Raw genomic sequence first — 18,220 nt, 5'->3', positions numbered from 1 at the left:
TCCAGTTTTTTAACTTTACCTTTGGGAGACAGACAATTCCATACTCCTATTTATGAATGTATTCTCCTACAGCAGTGACAGAATCAATGAAGGTGATATAATGAATGATAATAATTTTTCTCCCATTAAAACTTGAAATGCTGACAGATGTTGACACTTTTAATCTGAGTATGATGTGTAACTAAACACATTTTATCAAATTTTTGAAATAATTTATCTTTTATCTTTCCAGTCAATGGTTTTGCAGGAAGGTGCTTTCCTGTTAGGGGAAGATTTGACCATCTTGACAGCAAATACTATTTGTTACTACTCTGAGTTCCTGGGCAAATGTCTTTCTCCCTACAAAACTTTTGGTTCCCTGTGATATATGCTAACTTGTTGCTCATTTAAACATTTCTTTAGGCATGTAGACAATGCATCTCAGAACTGAATAATTTAAATTTCAACTCCAGTATTTCTATTCAATCCTCCCATATAATTCCTGTTTTAATTTTCCCTCACCTCACTTTTAGCTTTACCAAGTTTTTGAGTAACTAGTGGTTCGACCAGCCTTGCTGTTGTAAAGTTACAGCACACCTACCTTTTAGTTTCACAGTGTTACTCTAAAGTGACTCCTCTGAAATTCATGCACTGAAAAAATGATTGTATTTCCTTCTCAGTGTTCTTCTGGGATAAGAAATGCAACAGACCTATGTTATGTTTTCAAGCAGGGTAAGTAAAGGAGATATTTCCCTGTTTATATGCCCATGCTGACCTCACAAATTAACAGAAATTCTTACCAAATAGTAGAGAAATGCTTTCCCAAAGAGAGATGGACATGAAAAATCTCAAGGTCATTTCAGTTTGCTTCAAACTCCATGGGTACTTGAGGAATTTTTGGCTTCTACCCTATCAAGGGGACTACCTATCTCCTTTGTAACACATTCTTGCCACTGAAAACATTGTAATGTTCTCTTCTACATGAGGAAAGGAAAACAGAAAATCACTTCTCACTCCAAGTTAGAGCACACAATTGCCCAAATCCAATGTCACAATTGTTCAAGTGGGTGAAAGTGCAGATGCAGCATTCTGCAGCATACAGCCTGATACTTTGTGTCTCCCAAAGCCACTCAGCTCCCTTCTATATCCCCATTAACTCAGATCCCTGCAATCATTCCTCAGCCTGTCCCTATGACACAGTATCCTTGGGACTTTTTTCTCATTTGGCATAGTCCTCTCCAGACACACCCTAGGAATCAAAGCCAAATACTTGCCTCTGGGCCTTGTATGTCATCCCAAGAGAAATGGAGAGACCTGGGCAAGAGGAGCTAAGGTAAAACAGGTGCATATAACTACACATGATGCACAAGACTGATGAATGATCAGTTGTGTCTTATCACAACACATGTCTTCTAAGAATATCTAGGCTTAGGCCATTGGGATCCCTTCATGAGTTGTGGAGATAAAATATTGCATATCTCAAAGATGTATCTGATACATTGAGTGGTAGGGGGATTTGGATCCCATTTCTAAGAATTTCTCTGGCACCGGATACATATGCATTTTTAGAAAATTGCTGATCATGGGCTCTTTGGGATGTTGCTGGCTTATGTATTGAGACAGGACCTCATGGCTAGTGTAAACAGTGTTCTGCTATTTTCACTTCAAACTCTTCTATATTTGGGACTGTGAAATGTGATCTACAATACAGGAAAGATGAAGCAAGAGGCTTCAAATATTTATGCAATGCCAGGGTTCTCTTTTGCTTACTGACTACTCCAGGGATTGCTGGCTTTCAGGGTCAACTGGTACTACCATCAAGGCAATATTCCAAGACAGACTGTATGTACAACTTTCAGGTTTACAGTCCAAGCCCTGAAAAACCGAATGAAGGCCCAATCTCAGTGGGATTTCCATTTTACCTCATGAAAGATTTGCTCTCCATAAGTTTGAAAGAAATCAGTGGACAGTGGGAATGAAGATTAGACCCCTTGGGGCTTGGGATTTAGCTCAGCGGCATAAGCACCTGCCTTGCAAGCAGGCGTTTGTGAGTTCGATCCCTGGTACCGATAAAAATGAAAAGGACAAAAAAAAAAACAAACAAACAAAAAAAAAAAAAAGATCAGAACCCTTAGATATCAGAACAGAGCAAGAAATTCTCCAATCATTTTCCTCCACTTCCCAAAATATGTCTAGTTCTTTTGATCAGGAAAACTAGAAAGAAAATTCGGATACAACCTAAAAAATTATAGAAAATATTACATGGATGAAATGTCTGTGGTTCTGTGAGATGGAAAGCTGCAGATTTGAGTCCCAACTGTGTACAAAAATAAGGAGGCTTGTGGTTGTGTGGGCACCACATTATGAGGTGATTGGCCAAGCAGCATTGTGAGTTAGAACCCAGGTTCTAGGATACTTTTTTTGCCTTAGAAGACCTGTGAAGAATGCTGGGCATTACCATGGAGTTTTTAGTTGCAAAGAGAAACGTGCAGCACAAGATTTCTAAAGGATGGGTTTTAAGGGACCTGTTACCCAACAAGACTTTCTCTAAAGGGCTTCATTGTTTAATGTTTGTAGAAAGAAACACCTGCAAATATGCCCATGGATACAGTGCCAACATGACATGAGATATAACAGGACCTGGCAGGTGATCTCTGCCATGACCTTCCCATGTGAATCTGTTTTCCTCTTGAGATGTCTTTCATTTGGCTGAGTCTTCTTCCAGCACCCCTTCAATGAAGCCTTTTTGGCCTCATGACCATTCAGGAGAACTGGCTGTGAAATTTCTCATTAACAAAATCACCACAAGCAAATTTTATTCAATTCAAATGCGATCAAACATTTGAAAGGTTTTATCCTTACAGTCAATGATCCTTCAGGAAGGTGCTTTTATTAAAAATATTTTTTTATTTAAAGAGAAAGTACCAAATCAATGAAAATATAATGTAATACAGAATTTCAAGAAAAAATATATGATAAGAAATCAGTAGTTAATAGATTAAATATTTTCATCTGAGAAATAGTTGTTAAAATTTCAAAATTAAAGCCTTCAAAGTGGACTTTCAGTGAAATAGCAAACAGTTCTGTTCAATGATCCAACAAAATACAAAAAATTTGTAGTATGGTTTTCTATCTTACAAACTTAAATATTCATGCAGTCATATCCTTTATGTCACTTTCTTTTCCTCTATTTTTTACCATAACAATTAAACATTTTGGGTTTTATTACTCCCACAGTTCTTATTACTTTTATTTGAATAAAAAAAAATGAGACAAAGCAAAACAGCCAGGTAGAAGAGAAAGATGGACATAGTACACGATGTAAAAACAGTATAACGGGTGATCAACAATGGTTACCATTATGCTTCTTGTTATCATAAAAAGAGTTGCCGATATCATCAAGTATAATAGAATTTAACAAAACAGTACAGAACAAAACCAATAAAATCTAAACATTGGAGACCTTACAGGATTTCACAAGAAGATAGTTATCAAACCATAATGGGCATTATAGTAAATTTTATTGCCTTCAGAATGGTGGCCTATCCCCTCAAACTTGATACTATCAAACAAAACTGAATAGAGTAAAATCAGTCAAAACAAGATGGAGAGAGCAAAACAGAGGTTCAAATCAGGTGAACAGGAAAACAAAAATGTAACTATCCCACTATTTTTGTTTATTTTTCCCTTAATTAAAAAAAGAAAAAAATACGTTAATTTTCTAATAAAAAAGGGGAAAGTTGATATAAAAGAGGACATAACAACAGAAAAACACAGGTCAGAACAGAACAATTTAAGCATCATAGTGTTTCCTCACCAGATAACCTGATATAATAGTAGTTAGCACAGTGTCTATTTCCCTGAAATAATTGAGTATAACTTCATATACTATAGCATCAAACATATCAAGACAGTGTGAAATCATTCAAGAGAATGAAAGTATTACAGGGTATTTAGAACCATCAAACAGAAAATGAACAATGATTTCTATATTAGCTCTTTGCCTATAAAAATGTTGTTTATACTATCATATATATTAAAATATAATAAGATAAAACATGTTAAAACCAATAGAAAAGATTGATAACAGCTTGATGGGACTTTAAAACAACATGATATTAAATCATCACTAGCTACTATGATGTCTTGTTTTCTTCAAAATGGCTACTTGTACTATCACAAAAAATAAAATTGAACAACCCAGATTAATAACACTCCAATTAATGAATGAAAACATTATATGGCTCCAATTGGGAATATAATATAATTGGGAATCATGATTACCTCTTACTTTTATGTATTCTTATCATTTCTTACACTAGGGAAACTATTCGGTTTTTATAGATGTGAGTTTGATTAATTCCAATTATGAGTATGGTCTCAAAATGCATTTGTTTATAAATATCTCAATGTGATCCTTCTTTAAATCTGAGTAGTAATCCACTGTGTAAAAATACCACAACTTTTTATCCATTCCTCAGTTGACGGACATTTAGATGTTCCCAAGATCTGGCTATTACAAATTGTGATGCTATAAACTTGATAAACTGTGGTATGATGCTTTCAATTCTTCTAGGAATAGGCATAGGAGTGGAATAGCTGGGTCAAATGGGGCTTCCACACCCAGATTTCTGAGATATCTCCAGACTGATCTCCACAATGTTTGCACCAGTCTACACTCCCACCAACAGTGAAGGAGAGTTCCTTTTCCTCCACAGTCTCTCCAGGATTTGTTGGTGGTGGTTTTCTTGATCTTGGCCATTCGTTCAGGAGTGAGATGAAATCTCAATGTGGTTTTAATTTGCATTTTTCTAATGAGTAGTGATGATGAACTTTTTTTCATGTATTTATTTGCTATTTATATTTCTTCGTCTGAGAAGTGTGTATTCATCTCAAAGGCCCATTTTTGGATTGGGTCTTTGAATTTTGGGGTCTGATTTAAAAAAAAAAAATTCTTATATTTTTTAGAAGGAAGTCCTTTGTCTGAGGGGCAGTTCATTAAGAATATTTTCCCAATTTGTAAGTTTTCTTTTGACTATGCTGGAGATTTCTTTTGATATGCAGAAATGTTTTAATAAGAGGTGATCCCAGTTATTGATTCTGGGAAGTATGTCCTATGCAGTTTGTGTCCTGTTCATGAATTCTCTACTGCTCCTATGTCTTCAAGCTTTTTCCAAATTTTTCTTGAAATAGATTTAGTGTTTCCTTTTTAATATTCAGATCTTTGTCCATTTAGATTTTATTTTAGTACATGGTGATAGGCATGGGTCTTGTTTTAGTTTTGGAATATGGAGAGCCAGTTTTTCCAACAACGTTTATTAAAGAAACAATCTTTCTTCCACTGAACATGTTGGCCCCATATATCAAAGATAAGGTGGATGAGTGTGTTTGTAGTTGTGGTGGTATCTTCTAATCTATTCCACTGATATTCAGTTCTGTTTTGATTACAGCACCATGTTGATTTTACTACAATTGCTTTTTGGTATAAGTTCAAATCAGGGATTGTGATGCCTCGGGCCTTTCCTTTGCTGCTTAGAACTGTCTCTGCTGTTCTAGGTTTCTTATTGCTCCAGATTAATTTTAGGAGTGGTTTCTCTAGATATATGAGGTATGTTGATTGCATTTTTATCAGAATTGTGTTGAATCTGTATACGAGTTTTTCAAGAATGGCCATTTTCACAATATTTATTCTTCATTTCCATGAGCAACGAATGTCTTTCCATTTTCGGAGATCATCTTCAATTTCTTTTTTCACTGTACTATAAATTTCTCTGTATAGGTCTTTCACTTCTTTCTTGAGAGTAATTCCTAAATATTTCATTTTTTCACGGGCTAGTGTTAAGGATGTGGCTCCTGTTATTTCTCTCCCTGTTTTTTTACTGTTATTTTAGAAGAATGCTATTGATTTTTTAGTATTGATTTTGTATCCAACTACAGTGCTGAACTTATATCTTGGAGTCTTTCAACGGAGTTTTGGGGGTCTTCTATATAGAGCATCATGTCATCTGCAAATAATGATAATTTAACTTTTTCTTTTCCTATCTTTGCCTCTTTTTTCTCTCTCTTGTCTAATTTTTCTGTCTAGCATTTCCAGTAGTATATTAAACAGGAGCAGTGATAAGGGACATCTTTATCTTGTGCATGATTTTAAAATGAAGGCATTCAATTTTTGGCCATTGAGTATGATACTGGCTGTTGGTTTGTCAGAGACAGCTTATATCACATTGAGGTAAAGATAATCTGTTCCCATTTCCTGCAAGGTTCTTATCATAAATGAATGTTATACCTTATCAAATGCTTTTTCTGCATCTATACCTATGATCATGTGATTCTTACTTTTGCCTCTATTGATATGGTGGATTACATTTATTGATTTACATATATCAAAACATCCCTACATGCCTGGGATGAATCCCACTTGGTCATGGTGTATAATCTTCTTGAAGATTTGCTGCACCCTAATTGCTCACATTTTATTGAGAAATTTTGCATCTCTTTTCATTAGGGAGATTGATATGTAGTTCTCTTTTTTGGTTGGGTCCTTCTCAGGTTTTGGTACTAGAGTAATATTTGCTTCCAGGAATAACTTAGGAAGGATTGCTTCCCTTTCAAATTCATTGAAGAGTTTGAGGAGTGTTGGCATTAGGTCTTCCTTGTATTTCTTATAGAATTCTGCAGTGAATCCCGCCTCGGCCTGGGCTCTTCTTTGTATATAAGGACTTAATTAGGTTTTCAATTTCATTAATTGAAATTGGGTTATTCAACAGTTTTACATCTTATTGACATAGCTTTGATACTTCATATGTTTCTAGGAATCTGTGTATTTCTTCTGCGTTATCAACCCTTTGCAAGTACAGTAGTGGTTTTCAAAATAGTTGTTGATGATCTTCTCTATTTCTATAGGGTCTGTAATGATTTTGCCTTTTTGATTTCTTATTGCATGAATTTTAGCTTTTTGTTTCCTTTTTAAAATAAGATTGGCTAGAGGTTTTTCAATTTTAATTGTTCTTTCAAAATTACCAACTCTTTGATTCATTTATCTTTTGGATTGTTTTCTTAGTCTCTATTGCATTAATTTCTACTCTGATTTTTATAATTTTGTCTCTTCTTTTGGCTTTGGGCTTGACTTGCCCCTTTTTTTCTAGATGTTTGAGGTGTAACATCAGGGTATTTATTTGTATTCATTCTGTTTTCCTTATGTGGGTACTCACTGCAATAAATTTTCCTCTGAGGAAAGCTTTCTTTGCATCCTACAGTTTCCGGTAAGTTATATTTGTGTTTTCATTTGTTTGTAGGTACTGTTTAATTTCTTCTTTAATTTTTTCTGAGACCCACTGATTACTCAGGAGTGTGTTATTCTGTTTCTATGTGTTTGTGGGATTTTTGCAGTATCTTTTTTTCATTAATTTCTAATTTCATAGAGCTATGATATGATAACATGAAAGGGATAATTTCAACTCTTTTGCATTTATTCAAATATGTTATGTGAGTTAATATATGGTCTATTTTAGAGAATGACCCATGTACGGCTGAGAAGAATGTGTATTCTATTGTGACTTGGTGGAATACTCTGCGTATGTCTATCAAGTCAATTTGTTCACAGGTGCGATTCAGTTCTTTTATTTGTTTGCTGATTTTTTGTCTTTTTGATCTGTCCCTTCATGTCAATGGCGTGTTAAGATCTCCTATTATAATTGCATTACTGCTAATTTGTTTTTTTTATTTCTGTTAATACTTGTTTTATGTAACTGGTGCTCTGGAATTTGGTGCATATATATTTAAGGTAGTTATCTCTTCATCTTGAAGATTTCATCCAACATGTATATAGTGACCTTCTTTATCTCTTCAGATCATTATTGATTTGAAGTTCACATTGTCTGCAAACAATAGCTACCCCCCATTTTGGGGGGGATGTTCCTGTTGCATGCAGTATGTCTTCCATCCGTTACCTTTCAGTCTGTGAGTATCCTTTTGGGTTAGATGGGTTTCTTATAGACAGCATATGGTTGGAATTTGTTTCTTGATCCATTCTACCAGTCTGTTTCTTTTAACTTGTGCTTTGAGACCATTTACATGAATGGCTATAACTGTTATATGTTGGTTATTTTGACATGTTATCTTTCTGCTGTTGCATCTTTATTTTTCTGTTCTGTTTAATTGTCTGCGTTGTTTAGTGGTTTTATCCTAAGTGTATCTAAACTCTCTTTCCCTATTCTTTGCATGGTTAGCCTGTAGATCATGAATTTCTTCAGCTGTTATTGTCATGGTAGTATTTTATTTCTCCATCAATTTTGAAGGACAGTTTTTCAGGGTACATCAGTCTAGGTTGGAAATCACTTTCTTTTAGAATCTGAAATACTTCATTCTATGCTTTTTTTGTCTTTTTCCTTTTTATCAGTACCAGGGATTGAACTCATGACTGCCCGCTTGCAAGGCAGGTGATTATGCCACTGAGCTAAATCCTCAGCCCCCATTCTATGCTCTTCTTGAGTTTATTTTTTGTGCTGAAAAGTTTACTGTGATTCTGATAGGCTTTCCTTTATAGGCTTTCTCTCTTTTCTCTCTGACAGGTTTTAATATTCTCTTATCCATTTTCTGGGATGATGATTATTATATGCCTGGGTGTAGTTTTATTTTGATTATGGCTATTTGGAGTTCTATATGCTTCATTGATCTTGATAACAGTTTCCATTTTCATGTTTGGGAAATTCTCAGCTTTTACTTCTCTAAATATTCTCTTGACATCCTTCATGTTGTCCCCTTCTTTTTCATTTATGCCTATCAAAGTTATATTGCTTTTCCTTTCATCATCTTGCCGGTGTTGAATTGTTATTTCCTGGTTCCTTGTTATTTTTAAAAGATCTTTCCTTTCCTGTTCACTGGCTGCAATCTTGACTTTGAGGTCTGAAATTCTATCTTCACATTCACTGAGGCAGTTTTTTACCACTTTCAATGGAGTTTTTGATTTCCTGTGTATCTCTTTGCATCTTGTTTATATATTCTGTTAATTTCTTATATTGTTCATCCAGGGATTCTTTTTGTTTGTTCGTCTAATTTTTAACTGTGTCTTCTTTAGATATGTTCAGCATCTCCTTCATTTCTTTTATCATTTCTTCTTTTACCTGAGATATTATTTCTAGTTTGAATTGCTTTAAAGCTTCCCAGAGCTTGTTCTTTATTTTGGTTACTATTATTTCAGGAAATTCACACATATTGCATGTATTTTCTTCTATGTACAATTCTCCTTGGCTTTCTTGGGATGGACTGCATGTTTGAGATTGCGTTTTGATCTTTCGTTTTGACATTTTCCTATATTTCCTTGTTTCAGTGTTGTTCCAAAGTTTTCCCTGAATGTGTTGGTAATTGTCTCTTATGTTCTGGGCTCCTTGGACTCCTCTGGTAGTGTAGCTCACTTCTTCGGAAGGGAGCTCCCTCCCTGATTATAAAATGGTTGCCAGGCTCTACCCAGGTAGACCTAAAGCCTCCTCAAGTTACACAGCTCCCCCCTCTGGCAGCAAAGCTTCCCTGAGTGAAAGAAGGCCACCTGGTGTGGTCTAGGCAACCCAAATTCCTGCTAAACCCAGTCTAGTGTGGCTGCAAGACTAGCAGTCCCCCAAACCCCTAGAGCAAGTATCTCATATTCTCCTGGGTATTGGATGTTGTGTAAACCATCCAGCTCCTTGGATGGCAAAGCTCTCCAGCCGAATAGAGGATCCCCCTATGATCCAGGTAGGCCTCCTCAGCAGGGCTATTTCCTCTTCCAGGGGGTGGCAGTGCTGGTGCTCTCCACATTGGAAGAAGTTCACAAGCAAGGTCAGAGGAGATTCCCTCATCTTGACCCAGTTCCCTCCTGCAGGCAGGGCAGGTGCCATGTACTTTTGGTGAGCAGAGCAGTCAGCAAGCCTGGAGCAGGGTCCTGCAGCTAGGCCAATCTCTCTCTGTCTGAGGGACAGCTGTGCTGTGCCCTCCTGCTGAGAGAGGGTGATCAGCAATGCCAGAATGGTGTCTAGTAGCTCAGCCCAATGCTTTCTTGCAGGCGGGCAGCTGCGATGTGCACTCTGGGTGAGAGAGGGTGATCAGTAAGTCCAGAATTGAGTTCTGCTGCTCAGCCCAACTCACTCCTCCAGGTGGGCAGCTTCAGTGTAACCTCACAGCGAGAGAGGGCAATCAACCAGGTGGAATGTGGTACCATGGCCTTGCCAAACTCACTCCTCTAGCCAGGCACCTGTGGTGATGGGAAGGTGATATTTTGTGAGGGAAAGTTTTGACCACCTTAGCCCCAAATACTGTTTGTGACTACTCCGAGCTCCTGGGCAAATACCTTTGTCACTACAACAATTTTGATTCCCTGTGATCTCTGCTAACCAGTTGTTCATGTAATCACATCTTCAAGCCTGCAGCCAATGTCTCTCAAGTCTGGACAATGGAAATTTCAACTACATTTGGGGGTGTTCAACCATCCTTTCAAATTCTAGTTTCTCCAAAGCTCTGCTTCAGAGATGAACCAGTTCCTTTGGGGAGAGACCCATTAAATTTTCCTCATTTTCGGCTTTTCTAAGGTTTTGAGAAACTAGGGATTTGCCCAGCATTGCTGTTGTCAAGAGGCAGCACACTTCTCTTGGAGTTTCTCAGTGTTACTCCAACGTGTGTCTTCTAAATTTCAAGCAGTGAGAAAATGTTGCTGTCCCCTTCTCAGTGTTCTACTGGGGAAGACAAGCCAACTAATACAGTTTGTAGTTTCAAATAGGGTGAGGAACATAGAGATTTCCCTGATGTCATGTGCAGGTTGACCTCCAAAAGTAACAGAAATTCCTACCAAATAGTAGAGAAAAGCTTTCACAAAGTGGGATAGACTTGAAAAATCTCAGGGTAATGTCAGTTTGCTTCAAACTCTATTTGCTCTTGAAGAATTTTTGGCTTCTAATCTATCAAGGAGACCACCTATCTCCTAGGTAAGACACTCCTGCCACTGAAAATTTTTGTAATGTTCTCTCCTCCATGAGAAAAGGAAAGCAGAAATGCATAGCTGAGTCAAAGTCAGAGCGTCCGGTTGCCCTGCACGCCACGGTTAAAACTGTTCAAGTTGGTGCAGGCACAGATGCTGCATTCTGGAGCCAAGAGCCTGATATTTTGTGTCCCCCATGGACACTCAGTTCCCTTTTTATGTGTCCACTATCTCAGAACCCTGCACTCATTCTTCAACCTGTCCACATGACTGAGTGTCCTTGGATGTTTTTCATCTGGAGAACAATCATCTCATAACACACCCTAGGAATCTAAGCCACACCCTTGATTCTGGGACTTGTATGTCATTGCAAGAGAAATGGAGACCCCTGGGTAAGGGGAGTGAAGTTAAAACAGGGGCATATGACTAAAAGTGATTCACACCCACTGCTGATGGATCAATTGAGTCACTCCACATATCTTCTAAGAATATCTGAGCATAGGTAAATGGGATACCTCCATGAGCAGTGGAGAGAAGTTATTGCATACCTCAAAGACGTATCTGGTACATTGTGAGTAAGGGGATTTGGATCCCATTTCTTAGGGTTTTGCTTACCCCCAGATACATTTGAAGTTTTAGAAAACCTGTTGACCATGTTCTTTCTGGGATTTTTGCTTGCTTATGTGTTGAGCTAAAGCCTTAAGGCTAATGTGAGCACTGTTCTGTATGTATATCTGCAAAACTTCTCTAAATAGGGCTCTGCAAAATGTGAACCACAAAGAACCAGGAAAAATAAAGCAGGGACTCCAAATATTCATGCAAAACAGAGGATCTCCTTTGCTTTGGGACTTCTCCATTAGTTGCTGGCTATCAGGGGCAAATGATACTACTATGGCGGCAATAGTAGAGGACATATTTTGTGTAGGGACCTCAGACTTACAGTCCAAGCCCTCAGAAACAGAGCCAATGCCCAGTCACATCGGGCTTTCCATTCTTCCTCATGATAGTTTTGGGCTCAATTAGTTTGAACGAAATAAGTGGACTGTAGGAGACAAGAATGGGCCCTTCAATATCAGGAGAAAGCAAGAAAGTATCCAATGTTTTTCCTCCACTTCACAAAATATATCAAGTTCTTTTGATTTAGACACTGCAAAGAAATTTTTATCACAATCTAGGGAGATTAAGGTAAATATTGCTTTCATGGGATGACTGTGATTGTGTGCTTTGGAAAGCTTCAGATCTCGGTCTCAACTGTGGACATAAATCAGGAGCTTGTGATCCCCTGGCGATCACACTAGGTGGTGATGGGCTGAGCAGAATGGTGAGCTATACACCAGGTTCTAGGATACATATTTGTCTGAGGAGATCTGTGTCAGAATGCTGGGCATTGCCATGGAGATCTTAATGCACAGTGGAACTTGCATCACACGATTTCAAAAGGATTTTCAGAGCCCTAGTATCCAACAGAGCTTTCTCTGAAGACTTTATTGCTGAAAATTTGTAGATTGAAATGCCTGAAAATCTGCCCATTGATATAGGGCCAATAGGATTTGAGATATCCCAGGACCTCACAGGGAATGTCTACAATGACTTTCTTTTATGAGTATGTTTTCAAATTAAATTGTGTGTCATTTCACTGAATCCTCTTCCAGAACCCCTTCACTGAAGCTTTGTTGGCCTCATCATCACACAGTAGAAGAACTGGCTGTGAAATTTCTCCACAGCCAAACTGCTGCAAGCAAATTTTATTTGAAATCAGAGACTGTGGATGAAGCTGAATTTCAAGGGCAGCCATCCGATAACAATGAAACTACCCCTGAGTATGTTTTGAGCATGTTGAACAGGTGAATATGTGTGGGAATATGCAAGAGATTGAATAGCAGTACACAGAGCAGAACCAATCAACATGGAAGAGAGGAAATACTAAGTAAAGACTTAGGAAATAGGGAGATCCAGTCTATCTGATGTGAAAATCTTTGGGAAGGAAAGGGAAATTAAAATTTCATGAGGATTTGTTCAGGGCATTGATGTGAAATTTTCATGTGTGTTGTCATATTTGTAGTCTCTTGCTTAGGCCATTGGAACACAAGGCAGGAGATCATCAACTAACCCTATTTGAAGACACAATAGCACAGAATACAACTACAGCAAACTAGTGTATTCAAATGCTTAGACACACTTTTGGGGTTGTATCAGTTTTCAAGCCTAGAGCATTTCTATTTTTCCATGGTTCCAAAAATCAGAATAAAATATGAAAGGTTCTTTGGAATTTTGTTTTGATAGACCCTAATATAGAATGTCTTGGGATTCCTGAATTTAGAATAAAAATCTTTCCTTAATATTAAACTGGGTGATTTTAAAAACTGTGGAACACTTTGGCTTTCACTATTTGGACTTTGTTGTTGTTGTTTTTCCTAATTGCTTCTGGTTTTGTAATTTTGCGTAGTTAGACAGACAAGTGAGCAACTCATTTATGGAGATATTGTCCTATAGCTCTAAAGGAATCAATCAAGCTGATATAATACATGACAATTGTTTTGCAACCATTAATGCAAATGTTGAAACGCTGCCAAATGTTGACACTTTTCATCTGAGCATTATGTGGAGCTAAAGACTTTTTGTGAAAGTTTTGAAATGTTTTATCTTTTATCTTTCCAGTTTTATCTTTTATCTTTCCAGTGATGCTTTAGGTAAGTGATTTCTTGTGAGGGGAAGTTTGGCCACCTTTAAACCAAATACTGTTTGTGACTACTCTGAGTTACTGGGCAAATATCTTTCTCTGAACAAAATTTTTGGTTCCCTGTAATCTGTGCTAATCTGTAGCTCATTTACCCACACCTTGAGACGTGTAGCAAATGTCTCTTTGGGCTGGAAAATGGAAATTTAATCTCAATTGGCGGTGTTCACACCTCTCTTTTAATTCCTGTTTCTCCAATGCTCTGCTTCAGAGGTAACCCAGTTCCATTGTAGAGCAGACACACTACCTTTTCCGCACTTTCAAATTTTCCAAGGTTTTTAGTAACTTGGCTTTGCACAGCCTTGCTGTTGTCAAGAGACAGCACACTTCTCTTGGAGTTTCTCAGTGTAACTCCAACTAGAGTCCTCTGAATTTCAAGGAGTGAGAAAATGTTGCTGTCCCTTTCTCAATGTTCTCCTGAGTAAGGCAAGCCAAATGACACAGAGTGTGGTTTCAAGCAGGGTAAGGAAAGTAGAGATTTCCCTTATGCCATGCACAGGTTGACCTCACAAAATAACAGAAATTTCTACCAAGTAGTAAAAAAAAGTTTCCCAAAGAGTTGAACATGAATAACCTCAAGGTTATGACAGTTTGCTTCAAACACTATGAGCTTTTTAGAAATTTTTGGTTTCTATCCTGTCAAGGGGACCACCTATCCCCTAGGTAAGACAGTCCTGCCATTGAAAAAGTTTGTAATGTTCTCTCCTACATGAAAAAAAGAAAGCAGAAATGCACAGCTGACTCAAATTCAGAGCCCACAGTTGCCAAGCAGGCAACTGTCAAAACTATTCAATTGGGTGCAGGTGCAGATGCTGCATTCTGCAGCCTAGACTCTGATAATTCATGTCCCCCACAGCCAATCAGCTCCCTTCTATGTCCCCATTAACTCAGGCCTGTGCACCAATTCCTAATTCGGTCCTTATGACCCTGGTTCCTTGGAGATTTTTCACCTGAGGTATAGTCATTCCATGACACAACCTAGAAAGCCAAGCAACACCCTTGCCTTTGCACCATATACCTCATCACAAGAGAAATGCAGAGCCATGGGCATTGGCAACCAAGATAAAGCATGATCATATGAGTATTTCTGATGAACACACACTGCTGTTTGATCACTTGTGTCATTTTCTGTGTCTTTTGATTATTTTCAAGCATAATCCATTAGGATCTTGTCATGAGATGTGGAGACATAATATTGAACACCTCAAAGACATATCTGATGCATTGAGAGATAGGGTGATTTGAGTCTGATTTCTAAGTATTTCTGTTCTACATTTGAAGTTTGAGTAAACATGCTGAATATGGATGCTTTGGGATATTGCTGGTTTAGGTATTGCACCAGGTGCTCATGGCTGGCGTGTTCAGTGTTTTGCTTTCATAGCTGCAGACCTCGTCTAAATTGTGCTCTACTAATTTTGAACCACAAGAAATCAGGAAAAATGAACCAGGGGCTCCAAATATTCAGGCAAGGCCATGGTTCTCCTTCGCTTGGAGATTTCTCCAGTGTTTGTTGCCTTACAGGGTTAACTGATAATAATATAGAGGCAATAGTCCAAGACAGACCGTGTATAAGCTTTCAGGCTTACGACAGTCCAAGGTCTCAAAAATCAAATCAAAGCCCATTACTGTGGGATTTCTATTCTTCCTCATCGGTTTGAAAGAAAACAGTAGACTGAGGCAATCAAGTTTGGGACCTTTAGACATCAGGACAGTGCAAGAAAATCTCCAATAAGTTTCCTCCATTTCACAAAATATGTCAATTTCTTTTGATTAGGACAGGTTTAAAGGAAATTTGGACACAACCTAGGGAGATTAAGGAAAATATTTCATAGATGGAATGGCTGTGGTTGCCTGAGTTGGAAAGCTGCAGATTTGGGTCCCAGCTATGTATATAAATCAGGAGCATTTTGATTGCCTGCTAATCACACTGGGTTGTGATTGGCTGATCAGCATTGTGTTCTAGATACCAGGATCTAGGATACAATTTTTGAAGTAGGAGACCCGAGGCAGTATGCTGGGCATTGCAATTGAGAACTAAGTTGAACAGAGGAACTTGCAGGGTAAGATTCAAAAAGCGTAGATTTTCAGAGGCCTGGTATCCAACAGGATTTTATCTGAAGACTTCATTGGTGAAAGTTTGTAGATGGAAATGCCTGCATATATGGCCATGGCACAGTGCCATTTGGACATGAGATATCACAGTAGCTGGCAGGGGATCTCTGCATCGACTTCCCTTAAGGATTTTTCCACTTGAGATGTCTGTCATTTGGCTGAGTCCTCTGCCATAACCTCTTATGCTTTGGTCAGTGGAGAACAAGGAAGGAGATCAGCTCGTAACCCTACTGGAAGACACAATAGCACAGAATAAAACCAACCCAAAACAAATTTATACAAATCCTTAGACAGCACTTTTGGAGATTGTAACAGGTAGCAAGCCTACAGCATCTCTATTGTGTCATGGTTCCACACATTATGATACTTGACAGGTTCTTTGGAATATTGTTTGAGCAGTCCCTGAGATAGAGGGTCTGGTGACTGCTGCACTCAGAATAAAAATTGTTCCTAAATATTAGTAAGAGTTGTTTTTAGAAAACAGGAAAAAAATTTTTTTGGTTTCCACTTTTTGGACTTTGTTGGTAGATTTGTTGTTCTAATTGCTTCTGGTTTTCTAAGTTTAACTTAATGAGACAGATAAGTGTATACTCACATGTTTGAGGGTATTCTCCTACTGCTCTGATTGAATCAATGAAGGTGATACAGTACATGATAATTATTTTTCTCCCATTAAAACCTGAAAGGCTGCCAGATTTTGTTTTCATTTTATTTAAAAGGTAAAAGAGAGAAAAAATATAAGAAAGTGGTGTAAGGACACAAGTAATACAGAACTACAAAAAAAAAAAAAAACAGTAAGAAATCACCAGTTAATAGATACAATGTTATCATCTTAGAGATAGTTGCTCAAATCACAGTATCAAAGCATACAAAGTGGAAATTCAAACAGTGAGACTGCAAACAGTTGTGTTCAATGATCCAACCAAAAACATTAATATGGTCAGCTATTTAAACACACTTGCTGTTGTATCCTTTAGAGCACTTTTTTCCATTTGTTTTTTAAAACAAAATTCACACGTTTTTGGTTTTATTACTCCTTAGTTCTTATTACTTTTTTGGGAGAGAATAAAGTCAAATATGGCAAAACAAAGCTGTCAGTCAAAACCAAGGATAGACATAGCACATGATGTAAAACACAGTACAAGGTTATCAACAGTGATGATCAACAATGTCTCTTGTTTCCTTAAAAAGAATTGTCTATCTCATTAGATTTTATGAAGTTGAACAAAACAGTAGAGAACAAGACCAATAAAACTTAAGCATTGTAAACATTACAGGACTTCCAAAGGAGACAATAGTCAAACCAGAATGGACATCTTAGTGAATCTTATTGCCTTCAAGGTAGTTGCCTATATCCTCAAGCTTGATAATATCATACAGAATGGAACAGAGTCTAATCAGTCAAAACAAGATAGTGGGATTATTACAGGACTTCAAAACAAGAATAGGAAATCAAAAAAGTTACTATTATATATCCTGCTAATTTTTTAAAAAATTTCCCCTTAATTAAAGAAAACCATAAAAATAACTAATAATTTTTCTAATGAATAAGGGAGAGATTGAGACAAAACAGGACACAACAATGTAACAATACAGGTCAAAGCAACTGTTTCAGCAACCTAGTGCTTCACCTTCAAATAACCTAACTTAATAGTAGTTACCATAGTGTCTGTCTTTTTCCTTGAAATATTTGCATAAAACTTCAAATATTATAGCTTCAAATATTTCCATATCAAGAAGCCAAGAATAAAGCTTTTCCAATTAATAAGTGAAAACTTTATAGTCTTCAAGGCCACATAATGGGGAATCATGATTACCACTTAATTTTTATATATTTGAATCATTACTTATATTAGGGAAACTATTCGGTATTCACACATGCCATATTTATTTATTTCACTTATGAGTATGGTCTCAAGCTGTGCCCATTTAATGATAAATATCTCAATGTGATCCTTCTATATAGCTGAATAATATTCCACTGTATAGAAATACCACAAGTTCTTTATCCATTCCTCAGTTGATGGACACGGGTTGTTTCCAAGATCTGGCAATTACAAATTGTGCTGCTATAAACATAGGTGCACAAACATCACTGTGGTATGATGCTTTCAGGTCTTCTGGGAATATGGCTAGAAGTGGAATAGCTGGAATAAATGGGATTCCAAGTGCAGCTTTTTAAGAAATCTCCAGACTGACCTCCACAAAGGCTGAACCAGTCTACACTCCCACAAACAGTGTAGGAGAGTTCCTTTTTCCCCACAGCCTCTCCAGCATTTGTTGTTGTTGGTTTTCTTGATCCTGGCCATTCTTTCAGGAGTGAGATGGTATCTCAGTGTGGTTTTAATTTGCATTTCTCTAATGACCTATGATGATGAACATTTTTTCATGTATTACTTTGCCATTTGTTTTTCTTCATCTGAGAAATACGTATTCATCTCAGATGC

Source organism: Cavia porcellus, unplaced genomic scaffold, assembly GCF_034190915.1.
Source record: "Cavia porcellus strain 051 isolate PalLab524CR breed Dunkin Hartley unplaced genomic scaffold, mCavPor4.1 scaffold_36, whole genome shotgun sequence".
NCBI lineage: Eukaryota > Metazoa > Chordata > Mammalia > Rodentia > Caviidae > Cavia > Cavia porcellus.
This window is presented reverse-complemented; position numbering follows the sequence as displayed.